This window comes from Castor canadensis, chromosome 1 (genome assembly GCF_047511655.1).
Source record: "Castor canadensis chromosome 1, mCasCan1.hap1v2, whole genome shotgun sequence".
Taxonomy (NCBI): domain Eukaryota; kingdom Metazoa; phylum Chordata; class Mammalia; order Rodentia; family Castoridae; genus Castor; species Castor canadensis.
In genome coordinates, this window is record NC_133386.1 from 95,805,565 (window position 1) to 95,823,731 (window position 18,167).

The 18,167-nt window shown below is 36.7% G+C and overlaps 1 protein-coding gene and 1 long non-coding RNA gene across 7 annotated transcripts in view; one reads left to right on the plus strand and one right to left on the minus strand.

Moving 5' to 3' along the window:
* Adgrb3 (adhesion G protein-coupled receptor B3) overlaps nucleotides 1–18,167 on the minus strand; it is a 721,663-nt gene that overhangs the window by 65,586 nt on the left and 637,910 nt on the right. The gene's annotated exons all lie outside the window — the stretch shown is intronic.
* Nucleotides 10,549–18,167, plus strand: part of LOC141424969 (uncharacterized) — a 185,569-nt gene continuing 177,950 nt past the window's right edge. The window contains exon 1 of the long non-coding RNA XR_012449955.1: nucleotides 10,549–10,689. This is a non-coding gene — a long non-coding RNA (uncharacterized lncRNA). The remainder of the gene's footprint in view (nucleotides 10,690–18,167) is intronic.

Consider the following 18,167-nt stretch of genomic DNA (forward strand, 5'->3'; position numbering starts at 1 on the left):
CAGCAATGGAACATTCTGCTATGCATTCACACTTTCATTTGCAATGCCATTAGAACTGACATATTTCATTATAGAACCTGCCATGAAAGCATAATCAAATGATTAGGAAGAATTTTTGAATAACGAAAGGAGTGAAGGGGAAAAAAGAAGCTAAAACATTGGAATTCCATCTTTGGTGTTGTGCAGGAAGAAGGCAAACTATTATTTAAGCTCATGCTTCTGAGGAGGGGAATGCCTATTGTTGAACAACTACCCTGCTGACATATGCCACATGCCATCGTTGGGCATCATATGTATCTTTAGGTGTAAGAGTTTATGAAGATCTTAGAGGACTTCTACTCCAAAGAAACAAATTCAGCCCTGTGATTGGTTAGTTCCATTTGTGTTCCCTATTTGCTTACCTCTGAGCTATCCAAAGTCAGAAATTTCAAGCCCTACATTTCTAAAATCAAGCTCCTCACTCTTCATCTTAACCTAGCTCCTTGTTGCTCCCAATGGAAGATGTCATCCTTCTAATTCTCCCACATCCAGTCAATTTCCAGCCCCTAGCTGATTACACCTAATGATGATACACTGACTCCACTGACCTCTTCATTCCCATGACCCTAGGTGAGGTTATCACTTTCTCCAGGACTGTGAGTGAAAGAGCAAGGTTTACACATGGAGGTCACCCATCTGATAGCCCCATCTCCCTTAGAAAGAGTGATGTTGAAGCTCCAGAGCCAGGCATGTCTCAATGCAATACTCCTGCTTTCTCCTCTCAAAAAGTTAATAACATAAAGGTCTTAGAATATGTATGGCATATACTAAGTATGAGTTTTATTTATCAGTATTTTTATTATTATTGAAATGAGATGTGGATATGGGATTTATTTTTACAATAGAAACACAAAGGCAAACTTAAATATTAAGTGAAATATGAAATGGAGAGAGAAGCTTGTAAATCAGGAGACAGAATGATTGCATCAAGTTCTATGGAAGTCTGATGGAAATACAATCTGAAGTACATGTGAAAGACTGGCTCTTGATAAAAGAGAGTTCCCTCCTGGTTAAACAGGTTAAAAGGAAGAAAGGCTGGGTGCAGATGGAGATGAATTAGCATACTTGTTGGTGGGAAGGTGAGATAATCTTAATCTGTGATGGCTACTAGAGTTTTTTGCAGCAGGTGTTGGGTCAGTTGTTACAGCTAGAGTTATGGGAGAGAGATCAGAGGTTCAAATACATGTGAACAGATTGGAAACTCTTTGCAGAGAACTGAAGAGAAGGACAAACACGGAATTGCCAGGAAGCATTGAAGCCTGTGTTGAGCTGAGTGATCATGCATTTCATTGGCTCATTACCATTAGAAAAGAAACGAGCTACAGCATAGACTCACTTCCAGCTCTGAAACCATGGTTTCTATTTCTCTGCAATAGTGGAGAAATACTGATTTTTTTTGCTGTTTTTCTGTTTGGGGTTTTCTCTCAGTTTCTTCTTTTATTGGGTCATCCTATTGAGCCATCCCACTGCATACTTCCCTTTTCTTCTTGATGACTTGTGACACACTCCTTGCTTCTGTACCCTAAGAAAAAGTAAACCAGCTCTATGGATACAAGTCATGCTATGGCCAGAAACAAATCAAAATTTCAGTCTACTGCTTGGGAAATGCTAAAATCACATGGCATCAAATCTGTTATTCTGAAGCAAGGTTGAAGATACGTCTCAAGTCGGTTGTTATCTTTTTAATAAACAATTACCTTTGAAAGTTTGGAACCCTACCAGGCTTTGTTCTCAGTTTCTCAGCATGTAGGGAAAATGACAATGGTCAGGGTACTGTTAGTCTATGTTGGACCAAAATAACAGATGGCAAAACAAACTATTTCTAATACTGTTACTTTTATAAGTAGTGACTATAAACACTTTTTAAAGAAGAAATGCATTTATTGGGAAAGAATAGCTCAGTCCAGAAAAACCTTAGGTGGCCTTTTCCTTTACCAGTTTTAATGGGTTTTGTCATTGAGGAATTCAGGGTCAAAAAATTCATTGAGTATCCAATGGAAGAAAATTCTGAATTAGGCAGTTATGAATGTTTTATACAAGACTATAAAAAGAAAAATTATGTAAGTATAAAAACATCTGCAAGCAATTATAACACATGTATATGTGTTTAAAATGGATTAGTGGAATGAATAAGGTCAAGACGGTAGGGACAGTTTTAATCTGAATTTACATTGCTGGGCCTTTTATTGCATGAAATAGATAAAGTTACTTAATTTCTTTTATCAATAAAATAGCAAAATTTTATAAAGACAGCTCACTTCCCAATCTAAAGCCTGTTAGGTCCCTGGCATTCTTGGGGTGGGTGGAAGGACCTGAGGCTACACTTTAAAACCAGACCCCCTGATTTATGACTGCTTGTTTCTTCCTGCTGATTGTTTCTTGGCTTGCAAAACAACTCAGGAACTTCCAGTTACTCAACTAGCCAGGCATGTCGACCTGTTTCATCTGGTGATAGCAGATAATCAGACACCACAGACTCTCTCCCTCCCCCATGGCTCAGCCCCTCCTATAAAACCCACTACCCATTTTCAGCCAAGTCGCTGCTCCCTGACCTGGGGTGGGGGAGTAGCCCTGCGGTTTGGATTTCTAATAAATCTTTCCTTTCCACACGTGGCATGGTCTTAATTCGGCAGTACCTTACAAAGCCTAAAAAAGGGGACTAACAAAAAGTTGATTGAACAGAAGGAATCAAACATCTTATTTTATTTTCAGAACATAAGAAGTTAGTGGTATACCACACAGTAACCTATAACTTTACTTAGAATGGCAACAGCTGGATTATAAGGTTTCTGGGTTGAAACAAATCTTTATTATTAAGCTCCTTTGGCCTTAATATGATATGTTATACACTATCACTATACCTACTATTGTATTTTAATTTTTATTTGAAACCAGATCAGGAAAAAAGTGTCAACAAGAAAAGAGAAACAAAATCCCAAAAACCATTAGGCCAAAAATAGATCTTACAAAATATTTTAAGTATAGTCTTTTATTCTTTTATCATGACTTTAAATTATATAGCTTAAAGTAATGTAGATGAGCTGAGAAACTCCCTCCATTTTTACTCACAAGCATAATAGTGCAGAGAGACAAAGAGATCTGAGCCCCATGTTGAAGGGCAGAGGGTGGAGAAGGGTGGGGAAGGAGAAGTAAAGTGTCCCCTGGCTTCTCTGGAGAGCTATAATTTCATTCTCTTTATTCGAAGTGGATGAAAATTGTTCTTCTCACTCCACCTCCACCCTTGCCTCCTTCCATTCTTTTCCAAACATTTTTGCCTTCTGAGGAGAGGCGTGGTAGTAGTCAAAGTTAGTATCAGAGCAGGAAAAAGAGAAGAGAGTCAAATTACATCCAGCAACCTGTCCTCCTACTGTGACCACAGTGCTTCAATGCGAGAAGTCCACAAGAAAGAATGAGTGCCTTGCTATAGAAACTACTTGATTCCAATGAACCAAGCACTACATAAATAATTGAATCATTTCGTATCAACCTAATACTGTATGAATAATATCTAAGTACCTATTTATCTGTCTTACTCAATTCAGCTCAAATACACAAAGTATATATTTCTAAGAGAAATCAGATTATGATTCCCATTCAGTTCTCAATTACTGCCTCTCAATGCATGCAATATCCCTTGTAGTAAGCAAAGCATTTGAGAGGAAGATACATTCTTCTGGATTTCTAGGATGCCATTTAATGCACGGCTACAGCAAATGATAATTGCAGCTCAGAATAATAGAATATCTTGGTTCTCCTCCTGTGAATTCAAAATTACTGTTGCTTGTCTCATCACATCATCTCTTGGAAATTCCTATGTTTATTCTTATTTCATAGACTATAGCCTTTAAGGGAAAAGAATTTGTTTCTTTCTTTTATGTACAGTGGAATATCTGGACCATGGGTTTTATCCAGTTTGTTGTATACAAAAAGAAAATAAAATCCTGATATTAATAATTTCACATTGGATTCTGGTGTGTGTATATATATATATATATATATATATATATATATATGCGCTACTGCCTACAGGTAATAAGTGATGGGGGTTCACCAAGCATTGTTGTGGAGTGACTAGTTCCCTAATCTTTGTTCTCTCTTTTTCTCACAGTAGAATCTCAAAAACACATGGGACTCTGTACTAAACACTGAATTTTCTATCCCTTATTTCAGTTAAAGTCATATGACTAGATTCTCTAGCCAATGAAAGAGGAACAAGAAAAGTATGTGAGACTTCGGGAAGTATCCTTCTCTTTCCATTTTCCTCTTTGTTGTCAGATGGAATGTTTATATGACTGCTGGAAATGAAGCACTTGTATTGGATCTTGAGGGGTGAATTACAAGTTTTGTAAGACAGATAAAAAGTCAGTTAGAAGGAAATACATGCCTAATGGTCATACAGCTATCTATACTTATGTGAGAATAAAACAAACTTATCTTTTTTATGCCACTCTTGTTCTGGGTTCTCCTACAACTGAGAGTTAAACCTAAATGGTACATTTGGTATCGATACATACAAAACAGACACATACTATCTTGTTCTAAATTGTTAAAATATTATATATGATGTTTGATTAACTGCAACCTGTGAACCAACTGAAATGAATTATACTTATTTACTAACCTTTAAAATTACTCCAAATATTTATAATTCATTTCATAAACTCTAAGCCATCTCTTCCTTAATTTCACAAAATTCCCCTAGAAATTAATGATATTTGTAAAGTGAAGTAGGTTTTACATAGTAATTTAATACCAAGTAATCTCATTTGATTCCTATGCTCAATAAGTAAGTAGGTATAAACTTTGTTATTCTGATTTAAAGTGAAACTTTCTTAGTGAGATTAGGTGTCTTTCTAACAGTCACACTACATATGTCTAAAACTTCTCAATAATCCAAATTCTCACCTTGCCCCTCCCTGCTTCTTTTAGCATATTCATTTCAAAATTCCTAGATTTCATATTGTTACTATAATTTAATTTTCCATTTTATATTTAATTCAAAATTTGCATCAAATCACTTTGTCCACTTACTTGAGATCAGGAACTCTGAGGCAAAGAAGAAGCAACCACTGTGGCAACCAAATCCTCTGACCACTTCTCCTAGTTCTTCCACTAGGCTACCCAGCCAGCCTAGACCATTGCAATAAGTTAAAACAACTAGATAGTGAGATGCAGGTATCTTTTCTATGGATCTCAAACTCAGAACTGGGGAGGGCTCATGAGGAAAAAAACGTGTCCTACTATTTGTAATAACAACAAAGAAACCAGAAAGTTTGAAAAGAAGAGATGTATGAGAAAAAATAGAGTAACATGTAAATCAGAGCATACCTTGGTCAAGCAGAGAATCTGCACATGTTAGAGAAATGAACAATTTAATGTAGGAGACATGCTTATAATACAACCTCCACTTGACTGTTATTACAGCTAGCATGTTGCAGAAACTCAAAATGTGCTATATTAAAATTACTCGGAAGCCAAAGATTGCGACACTTTACTTTTTTTTTTCACCCGACTTATTTTCCATGTGATTTGCTCAAGATAGAAAGGCCCCTTAGCTATGTTTAAAATGTAGCTTTAGTATAAGCATGATTCTGAACTCCATAACAAATTTAACTGTGGTATATTTTTAGTCAATTGAAGTGGTTTTTTTTTTTTTTAATATCATAACTTTAGAGAACACAGTGATGTGAACATAGATGTTTAGAATCAAATACAACATTCAATGAAAAGGAAAAGGGTAGTTGCGGGGAATGTAAAGCAGCTCTACGTAATACTCCAGTTTGATACTAGAGTATAGGCATAATTGTGAAACCAAGAGAGTTGCTGGAGGGGAAAGAGTTATTTTTGCAAATGTAATTACGATAGTGTCTTAAACACAAAACACAAAAGAAGGAAGGGAAGGGAATATTAAGCATGCAAACCAGGAATTGCAGGAACCGTAAGTGCAATGGTGGCTGTAAGAAGTTATGGCCTCAAGAAGTAGAAATAAATATGATGGAATACTTCAGGAAATATTGCTTGACCTCCATGTTCAGGGTCCATATTCCACTGGCCCTGTCCTCCCCCAGGAGCACCACATTTCACTCTTCATTCTTGCAGCTTGTCTGTTTACACACTTGGCTCCTTGCCACATTTGCATTAGGATGCAAATACCCAAGACAGACCTTCCATTTGATATTAACATTGTCGTTCATCACTTTGACCCCACAGTGAAGCACTGAATCTGACCCATGTTCAGAAATAGAAACACTTCATTGCTGAATGAATAAGTGATGAACGAGTGGATAAGTTATTGGCTGAACAGGTACTTTGTTTTACATTGCAGTATCTATAGATAAGCTAAGTCTTATGTCTTTAATGTAAGGTTCTTGGGAAATTCTATACCCAAGTCATTCTCTATAGGTTACTATGCTTTGTACATGGGTTTTCAACTTACTGACTTCATAAATGAGAACAGGTGACATGTTATTCTATGTATGAAAGATCTTGTAGAGTTTAAAAGCAAAACAAAACATAATGTCAGTTGTCTTGATTTTTAAAAGAAATTATGCATGAGACAGCAGTAAATTTACTATGTGTGTGTATGTGTGTGTGCACATGTGTGTAGTGTTATGATGGTGGTGGATAATTTCTTGACATAATCTGAATTTCTATGGTATAAAAGGGAATCCATACTAACCACTAACTCCCAACCCAACACAATAATATGTATTTAGAATCAATGACAACAGAATATTCAAGGACCTGGAGAGTGAGAGAAAACTCCAAGATCAAGGAAATAGCCCACTGTTGATCATTTACACAAGCCAGAGCCTTGATAGCCAATTTAGCTAGAATTCCACAAATATGACCAGGGTTATAGGTTTGGTCCCTATGTGAGTTATTTGGTTCCATTTTGTTTTCTCTTCCCAATAACTGTCACAAACTCTGACACACTGATTTTAACTGCCTCCAGAACAAAGGAAAAGGAAAAAGCTAATTTTTTTTAGTTCTAGAAAGAGCATTTAAAGTAAATCAAGAACATTTTTTTTTAGCCCTGGGGCTTGAATTCAGGGCCTTCACCTTTAGCCACTCCACCTGTCCTTTTTTTTTTTTTTTTTTCTTTTTTGTGATGGATTTTTTTCCAAGATAGTCTTTCCAACTATTTGCCCAGGCTGGCTTTGAACCAAGATTCTCTTGATCTCTGCCTCCTGAGCAGCTAGGATTATAAACTTGAGCCACCAATGCCCAGTCAAAGAACGTTTTTATAACAGAAAGTGTAGCAAGTTACTATAAGTGGAAGAAGACCTCTTAATTCTAACAAAGAAGTAATTCATTCTTTTGAGCACCAATCTCTATTAACTAGAAAACTGTGTGAAAATAATAATAATCACTGTGAGTAATCATGGCTTTGTGACACTGTCACAATTTGAAAACCTTGTGATTAATAAAGGATTAAATTATGTTCCTTTGCTTCAGGATCAAGCATATTTAAGATTAGTATAATTTTAGAAAACTGATTTTTCAATAACAAGACTCTTGGGTTCTATTTTTGTCATTATTTGGTTTTGTTTTGCGTAACTGCTACATGCTGGGCACGACACTAAAGGTTCTACTTGCATCATTTCTAGCTTTTACAAGAGTCCTTCTAGGAAGTACTGTCATTTGTTATTATTGCCATATGTAGATAAGAGAAAGGAGGCTCTAATAGAGTAAGTATATGCTGAGGTCTCAGAAATGTAAGGAGCCATGCTAAGAATCAAACACAGATCCAGTGAACTCCTTAAACCGTGTGCTTATACAGCTCTATACTTCATTTTAATATTTGAATCTGCACATGGTTTACAAAACATATGGAGACCAGACATGCTATTAGCTAGAACCCTCCATTTGGAACCATTTTAGAAAACAGGAACACTAGTGCATGCTTTTAAAGCAGAGAATGCTAATAGAAATAATTGCCCTTACTCTAGAGGCAAACTGAGAAAAACAAAGAACTATTAGGTCTCCAATGACACTATGACTCAAAGCAGAAGTTGAAGATACTTTATTACCAAGTTCTGTTCTGTTAAATACTGAATTCAACATGCCAAAAACAAAGCGGTAGATGAAACATTTGGACATATACCTTTGACATGCAGTGACTGACAAAAGATTGCACCAAAGAAGCCAAAAGAGAACTTATGTTTAATGTCACGAGGATTCTAAATCAATGTAACTAAAACAAAAAGAAGACAAAAAGTTTCAGTGTCTAAGATATCTACTTACATTATTAAGATCCAGTAGTTCTGTTTTTCTATTTTTATCATACTCTCACCACTAGTAGAAAGAGTCTAAGAGATACATTATATAGGGCTGGAGAGAACTTTTTTTTTTTTGAGGAACTTTTAAATGTATTTTTTTCTACCTCTCTCTAAATTCCTGGAATCAGGCAGTTGAACTTATCAACACTTATTGCAGATGCTAAATTTTTGTTTGGATTTAAAAGCTGTAGAAAGTAATTGGAGATTTCCATGGTGATTTATTGTTGACTCAATATAATTCTTTAGGGGAAAAGCTATGACATCAACAACTTACAATTATAAAAAATATAACTTGCTTTACTTTTTAGTTATAAACCAAGAATGGTGAAAATGTTCAACCTAGAGATTGGAAAATAATTATATGACCTTTTTTCTTTAAACTTATGCTTTGGTTGAAATTTTTGCTTAGAATAAGAATCTTGAAAGAAGAAAGACCAAGAAAAGTTGAAAGTAGATAAAAAGTCTAAGGTGGGTCCCTGACTCTTAGTCATGAGAAAAATCAGTTGGGTAGAGACACTTTGAATCCTAAAAAGCACTCCAGGATCAATGAAAATATCTTTCAGAGAAGAATCATAATTCACAGGAGGTGACTGTTACGATGCTCATGTTGGGGTCTTATTTTAGGAACAAGCCAAATCTCAAACTCTTAAGTAATAAAACCCACTTCCCCTAGGCCTTCCATTGGACAGATTTTTTTTTTTTCTCTCTCTTATTTTTTTAAATTATTTTTGTGCTGAGGGTACATTGTGGCATTAACAAAAGTTCTTACAATATATCATACTTCAATTCACTCCCTCTATCATTCTCCCACCTCCCACTATTCCTGGAATAGTTTCTACAGGTCTCATTTTTCCATTTACATACATGTGTACATATTATTTCCATCATATTCACCCTCCTACACCCTTTCCCCACATCCTCCCTGCTCCCACTGGTACCGAACCTCCCTCCGACATAGGCTGGCTCTATATTTAATTTTCAAATAATTTCTATTATAGTGTAGAAGACATAGATTAAAATGAGTAAGAAGGAAAAAAGAGTTTGCAATGAGAGATGGAATTTAAAGGGACTGGATGATTTGAGAGAAACTGAATAGATGCTAAAGCTTGTAGATGAGATTATGTTGAATGTAAGGGTCCACAGGACATATAACAGGACATGTGTACCTCAACCTTCAAAACTAGCAGAGTTTTTGACTAGAAACCCCAGATTCTCTTTTCTTAGAGCATTTATTTCTGGAAAAATTTAAGTGTAAACTCTATTATCTCTGCACCTTTGAAATGTAAATCTCCTAACCAGGAAGAAGTTCTCTCAAGGATCTGGGGCTGTTACTTGAAATATATGCATCAAGACAATGCTCTTAGCAGTGTGCCCTGCCTTTGTGGGACCACTGGAGTCTAATAATTAGTAAACACAGATGGCCTAATCACACTGACCAACCTCTCTCTCCTCCTGTAGTGTTCCATTAGCTCATGATAGCATTTAAATATCTCCCAGCATTTTCTTTCAGCAGAGTTGTGTTCACACTCACTCTCCATTGCAATAGTCTCTCTCTCCTGTTGAAATGAACAGTCTTTCTTGTCATTTTAATATGGGTTCAGTGCAGTTTTTCTCTCACAGGGGGAAAGGGGTTAGTATCACTGTCTGATTATGTGTGTGGTCTCATGTGACTCTCAAAATAACTCCTGAATGGTAGAACACAGGAACTGAGGCCAAGTAACAAAAATAAACATACTTAGTAGGTATGAACTCTCCTTTTGAAATGCCAAGTTCTTTCCATTGTTGCTATATTAGGGAAAACACACACACATACGCATACACACACACACACACACACACACACAAACTGTTAATGGCAGAAATGATACATATAAAAGTGTAATTTGAGAAAAATCTATTTTAAATTTATTTTTCTTACTTAAAAATAGGTACCTTAAACAAAATTGAATTTTCTATTTTGAATTAAACTATTTGAGTGCCTTTTTTGGTATTAATTTATTTGGCTACTTCTCCCATTTCAAAGAGCAACTAATTACTAGCTGTTATGGTTTGCATATAAAATAGTCCCAAAGACTTGGTTACCAGGTGATGGGCTTTTGGGATGTGGTTAGGTCATTAAGGCTCTAATCCCATCAGTGGATTAATCCATTAATGGATTCATAATTTGATGGCATTATTAGGCTGTAGTGGAAACTAGGAGGTGGGACCTAGTTGAAGGGGTAGGTCAGGAGTACACTGGAAGAGTACATCTTGTCCTCAGCTCCTCTGCTCTCTCTGTTTCCTGGTTATTATAACATGCAGCTCTGCTCCATTGTCCCCCTCTACCATGATTAGAGCCAGCTGACCATGGACTGACGCCTTCAAAAATGTGAGTCAAAATAAATCTTTCCTCTCTTAAATTGTTTATTTGAGGTATTTTACACACAATAAGTCTAACTAAGATACATTGTAAGCATACATGTGAATATCACAATGAAACCCCCATCCAACTAATCTATGCTAATAAAAGTATAAAAAAAAAAAAGAAACTGACTAATACATCAACTGATGTCCTTTCTGATTCCATCTTGTATGATTTCAATGAATCGTCTTTTGGAAATGTTTTGTCTTTTTCTCATTAAGGATTCTGAACACCCTGTACCACCATAGCATCCTGACCCTCCAGTGTGAGTAATCTGATTAAGGGGAAAAGTTCAGAGCTATCACTTTTGCCTCCCTGATATCCTAATGATAAGAAATGAAGATTCTTTTAGTAACTTACCATAAAAAAAGCCTCCTCAAAATATGTTTGCTTGAGGTAAACGTTTCCTTCAGCTTTCCTAAGTGGTCTGCAGTATGGGGTTAATGGAAAGCAGGAAGTCATTTACTGAGTGGAATTTCCCTAGTGTTTATTGTAATGACCTCATACATTAACAAACTACCTCCATTGGTAGTTTGCCACAGGGCAAAATTCCTAGCACCTGTGCCTGCCAACTAAACTTGGAAGGTCCCACTGTTGATGGAGATTTGTGTCAGTTTGGCTATATTCATCCCTGAGTGAAAGTGAGAAAGAGCAGAGACCGGTCAAATGTCACAAGACAATAAGATAAGCCTATAATATTAGCAAGCTTTGTCTTTACCCTGCTGACATACACATTAACACCTCTTTAAAAAGCAGCAGTAAGTTATCACATAAAAGAACAATGACTCTAAATGGACCATTCTTAATCCTAGTGTGAAATCTAAGTATGATGAGATGAGATTCCTTAAAGGTAGTGACAAACTGAGAGACTGGGTTTGGACTTTTCGTCTGAGGACCCTATGAAATACCATGTTTATCTCCATCTCCCTCAGAAGAATGGTTTGAGGATACCATGACATAATTCTAGTGGATATATTTTAAAATAAAACTTTTTAAGTAGGGAAAATTATTTTTATTACTAAGAGAGTGGGCATCTCTTTCTGAAGAGCTCAAGTGAGAACATGACTATTTGGTTTACATGTAATAATTTTCAGATGTGTTTTTGTTGCCTCCTGTGCTAGATCATGACTGGAGATGAAAGACACTCTGTCTCATCATTTTCAGGTATAGGGTTCTAGTTATTTTTAAGGAAAGCATAAATTCATATTAACACTTGAAAAACATTGCCATATCCCCAAACATAAAGAGAGCTGGATAAAATGAGTGAATAGAAAATGATGAGATTGAAACACTGCTGAACCTCTCATTTGTAATACAACACAGCTTGGAAATGATCATTCACACTAGTTATTGACCATGATTAATCTTCATGACACTGGTCGTTGCTTTCACTCTCCCCTCTCTCTGTTGGGTAGGTTCCAGGTGTTATTGTTCCTAGGTAGCATGAGCTTTTTTCTGCCTTTGGAGCGGACTGTCTGCTCTTCTTGTCATTCTCTAGACAGCCTGACCCTATGGAGCGATGCTTCCTGTTCTCTACCTACTCTAACTGCATTGTCCAGGACAGTAAGTTCAATATGGAAACTGTGGGCACAGCAGGAGGCCCATTTATCTGAAAATGAAAGCCATGTTCCTCCATCCACTTCTAGCAGCTACTGTCCTGACCCTAAGGCTTGATCTATTTTTCTACTTTAGAAATCCCATCTGAAAAAATACAGGAAAAGACTCTTAGTATTGATCAAATGGAGCTCCATTGTTTTGTTTCTCTGGATTTCAAGAATCCCTGCATCTACTGACATGGATAATTGGAAATTGGCTGTAGTTTTTAGTAACACCAGGGAGTAAAGTTGATTACTTTCCCTTTCCCTCTATTGTCACATCTTGGTAGTGTCTACCAGGCAAGTCAGAGCTGGCTTGCTGTAGTGAGAAACTTACAAGCAAAGGAACAGATACAGGTGTAACAGAACATCACCAAATAGATCCTTGATTTTTCCCAGCAATAATGTTATCCATGATGAATTAAGCCAAGGTGATAAAGGATATAAAAATATAGAATATTAAGTTTATCACTGAAATCAGGATTTAAAAAAAATACAAAATCTTATTTCTAGGTAGAAATAGATGAAGATCAGAAACCCAATGTATGTCAAATTGTTATGCCTTCCAGGAAAACAAAACAAAACCCTAACCTAGGAACTGAATTGTTACATAACCCAGGCAGTATCTCTCCTCAAGCATTATCAAGAGACCAAATGTATTTCCAGCCCCACTGCACAAGTTTTGTCTTCATTATATAAGTACCATATGTGTAAGTCTTTATTTTAAGAGCTAGCAGTGCATTACCCTAGTAGAATGACATGTGAAAAGAGCCAATGTGGGAAGTGTTGGAGCGGATTGTAGAGAACCCAAATACTGCAGCTTGCCATCAAAGGGAAGAGATGGCATTTAGTTGAATCACTATCACTTTCCTGCCCCTCTGCCTAGCATGTTGAAATATTCCTGTTCTATTTTTCTCCATCTGTCCTATTTACCTTGTAACACCAAATGTAAATTTAGGTACAGCTAAATATATAATGCCTCTTAGAAAATGACTTATGAAATGTGCATGTTGTTAAAGAAAGATTTAGATTGTCAGAAAACATTTTATTTCTTTGAATCTATCTTTGTAATGGGACCTCTTCTCCTTAGTTTAGATGAATCCAATCTACAATGCACAGAAAATATTACTATAATTTTGTGCTTTTTAAGAGGTTTTAAACAAGCTACATCTATCATGGTTCAGTCAGCAGAAGAGACAATTTAATACAGAGAAACTGGTTAAACAGGTGAAAGAAAAACTGTGGAGATGAACAGGACAGTAATGTAAGAGGAGATTAGCAATAAATAGCAGGAAGATGCCTCTACCACCATGCTAGGGGATCCTCAAAATTGGTGTTACTCTTCAGGCTGGGCAAGGTGAAGCCCTGCTTTGGGTTCCACACTTTAGAAGACCCCATTCTGCCTCCTGCCTATAGAAGAAACCTCAGGTCAGGAGGACCTGAGCACATGGATGCCTCTATTTCCTTCTGGACTATACAGCTGGTAGAATGATACTTGGTCTTCCCTACTCAAACAGATGGCCTTTGAGCGGGCCTTTCCCTAGGTTTGTCCTCCCTTGAACAGCACAGAGGTGGCCGGTAAGAGGCATCTATTTATGGTGGGAGAGGAGTAGAGTTCTAGTGTGAGGTCCCAACTGTCCTTGTGACTCATGGCTCTTTCCAGGTCTAGATTCTAGAGCTCTAGACTCAAGGCTCATTACAGCTTGGAAAGTAGCCAAGAGAGAAAGAGAAGAATGGGTCATGAGCCTGAGGCCCAAGTGTCCAAAATCTCTAAACTTGAGCCGGGACTTACAGCTCCAGTTTCCTTTGAGGAACTCAAAGGGTCAGTATCAGCCAGGATGGGAGACTTAGGGTACCTTGAGGGCAGAAAATTCTTAGCTTGGACTAGCCTAGGTACGAGAGGCAGCCCAAAAGGAATCAGATTCACAAAGACGTAGTCTGTCTAAGCATAAAATGAGGTGGAGAGAAATCACTTGACTTCTCACCAACTCCTCCCTCCAATCTCTGCCAGTGCAATCCATTGGTGGAGCAACCTGCCCAGCAACAAGAGAGCAACAGGGACTGACAACAGTAGCTTCCCATGAACTGGAGGAGGCACAGCAGAGAAAGGGGCAAAAGAGAAAAGTGAGAGCACACAGATGAAGAATGATACATAAAACAAACTAACACACTCTGAGGAAGGCTACCTGATCTGGCTTAGAAATTCTCTGAGAAAACTCAAACAACTCAGTGTAGCAAGGAAAGAAATAATTCAATTATGAAAGATCTGAATGGACATTTCTTAAAAGAAGACATACAAATGGCTAACAGTATATGAAAAAATGCTCAACATCACCAATAATCAGGAATATGAAAATTAGTACCACAATGAGATATCACCTCATAGCTGTTAGAATAGCTGTTTTTTTCAAAAAGATGAAAGGTACATGTTGCAGCAGATATGGAGAAAAGGGAACCCTTGAACACTGTTGATAAGAATGTAAATTAGTACAGCCTTTATAGAAAACAGTATGGAGGGTCCTAGAGAAATTAAAAATAGAACTACCATATGATCCAGCAATCCCACCATTGGTGTAAGGAAGTGAAATCAGTATGTCAAAAAGACATCTGCACTCCCATGTTCTTTACAACATATTCACAATAGCTGACCTAAGTGTATGAATGTTTTGAATATGTCCTCCAAAAAGTATGTGTTAGAAATGTAATTCCCAATGTAATAGTGCTGAAGGTGGGCCTAAAATGAGGTGATTAGACCATGAGGGCAGAATGAATGTATTAATGCCTTTCTCAGTGTAGTACATCAGTTATAAAAGGGAGAGTTTCCCTTCCCCTCCATTATGCGTTCTCTCCCACCTTGAACCATGGGTGGCACAGCAAGAAGATACCTGTCAGATGTATCTTGGTCTTGGATTTCTTAGCCTCTAGACCATGAGCCAGTAAGTTTTTGTTCATTGTAAATTAGCCAGTCTCAAGTATTCTGCTATAATAGCACAAAATAGAATGAAGAGAGTGTCAATCCATGGATGAATGGATAAAGAAAATGTGGTTTGTAAATATACAATGGAATACTAGTCAGGCTTAAAAAGAAGTAAATCCGGTCATTTGCAACAACGTGGATGAAACTCAAGGACCTTATGTTAAGTGAAATAAGCTAGAAAGCAAAATAAGCAAAGAAGTCAAACACTGCATGATCTTGTATGTGGAGCATAAAAATCATTCTCACAGAATTACAGGGTAGAGCCTGGGAGCAGGAGGTCAAGGAGATGCTGGTCAAAGAACACAATATTTCAGTTAGACAGGAGGAATAAGTTTGAGAGATCTATTGTACAACGTGGTGACTATAGTTAATGACAGTACATTATATTTTGAAAATGCTAAGCGTGTAGATTTTAAGTACTCTAAACACACAAAAAGATATTATGAGGAAATTCATGTCAGCTCACCTGACTGAGCCATTCTACAATGTATGCATACTTCAAAACATCATGTTGAACATGACAACTATATATAACTGTTGTTTTTCAAAAAAATAATAGAAGCTCACAAAAGATCCTATAGTCTTTTTGTCTTATATATCAATTGTTTTATAAATTTAAAAAAATTGGACTGATCTGGCAGACAGTTTATAACCTTTCACCACAGTTCTTTAGTTTTTTATCTCACTATTTCTAGAAAGGGATTGTGTAAGGGAGGAAATATATTATTCTTTAGGTTCATGGCTAAGACTCATACAGCAAAAGGTAGATTAAAAAGAGAATACAAACTTATTTGCTATAGCTTTTATGTAACGTGGAAGTCTTCATAAGAAGGACCTAAGTAAACAGTTGCACCTCTATGTATTTTTATGTTAAGTTTAATGAAGAGTAGACAATCAGGGTAAAATATGATAGGGCAAAAGGAACCTTGATCTGATGAATGGTAATAAGCTGGGGAAGACTCAGCAAGGCCTGTTTGTTCAGCTTCCTGTAGTCCTTCTTCTTTAGAGGTAAGGTGCTTCTTTCCTTTGGGTAAAGGGAGAACCAGTCTCACATGAGTCTTAAAGCCTCCTTCAGAGAAGAGTCAGAGAACACCTCCTAGGTTTTATGACCTGCTTCAGGGAAGAAAGGCAGAGAGTCCTTCCTGATATGCTATTTCTCAAATTCCTTCAGCACCAAAGTGCTATATTTTGGGAGGAGGTTGTCCTGAACCTCATCATTTGCCATGAGTTTAGAAACCACGATATAAGCAAGTTTGGGCAGCTTCTCTAAACTGGGCTTCAGGTTATGGGCTGGCAGAGTGGCTCAGATGGAAGAACGCCTGCCTAGCAAGTGTGAGGCCCTCAGTCCAAACCACAGTACCACCAAAACAAAAAAAACAAACTGGGCTTCAGGTTAATGAACAGAGAAAATATTACCGTGAATAACTCAATTCTGAATATTAAAAATAAATGAGGTTACTTTAATGCTAATGGAATTAAAGAAGTTAAGATTCATAATTTTTAAGAAAAAATGAATAAAAACATTAAAGAGAATGAAGTAAGATGTATCAGGATATTTTGGAAACACTACAGATTTCTACATTCGAATCCTGGTACTGCTTCTTGTTAATGGTTATTGTATATCTTCAAGTGAAATACTAAGCCCCTTTACCTCAGTTTCTCATCTTTTAGACAGGGACAATAACAGTAATCTATTTAGTTACAAGTTATAATTCGTGCACATACCTTAGCGCATGCCTGCCACACAATAGATACTCAGGTAATGCTTAATGACGATGATGATAACCACAGTAATAATAAAGTGAGCATTTGATGGAATTCTGAAACATATATGAAGGGGGTACCTGCTCACAGGGTTAAAGTAGCTCTCACTACTGTTTTCCAGCCAAGCAAATGAAGGCTATCTTATAAAAATCTAAGAAACATTAGAAAGATGACAACCCTTCTTTAGAAACCTATTTCCAGTTTTAAATATTTCATTACTTGTTGTTAATCTTAATACTCAAGTCAAAATTTTTCTATGTGTACAACCAAATAGGAGTAAAAAGTGAAACTAAACATATGTGACAGCAGCTATCATTCTGGTAAAAGCAATAAACATTGGTCTAAAATTATTATAAAGAAAAATACTAGATGTTCAGAAAGTTATTTTGTTATTTAGGCATTTGGCTTAGGCATTTTGTGGTAACTTAATCTTTAACATTATCTTAGAACAATTAGTATTTTCATAAGCATTTTCACAAGATTTGGTCTGTGGTGGATATGGTCAACTTAAATGGTAAGTAAAAAATTCATTAACTAAAGTTTATTTAGACATTTACTGAGAAATTATTTACTTATTTATTCAACTTAATCACTCTGCTTTCATTAAGGTACTTAGTCCTTGTCAGTGAATAACACTGACGTACAATTGTATGATGATAACACATTCTTTTTTTATTGTTGTGCTGGGTGGGGGTACATTGTGGCATTTACAAAAGTTCTGACAATATATCAATGTATCAAATATGTCATACTTGAATTCACCCCCTCCATCACTCTCCTTTATCCTCCCTTCCCCCATTCCTGGAGTAGTTTTAATAGGTATCATTTTTTGCATTTACATACATGTGTACACAGTATTTGCACAATATTCACCCTCCTACTCCCTTTCACTGCCACCTCCCTCCTCCACTGCTACTGACGCCCCCCCCACCCCGCCACAGGACCTGTTCTCCAATTTTGTGGAAGAAAAAAGAAAAGAAAGAAAGAAATGACATTTTTTTTCTGAATGTACCCAGGTGTAGTCACACATTGACAAATATAATTAAAGACTTAGAATCTGACTGGAGGTGGAAGTGGTTATCCTTCATTACAGCAGTGCCAGGAAAACT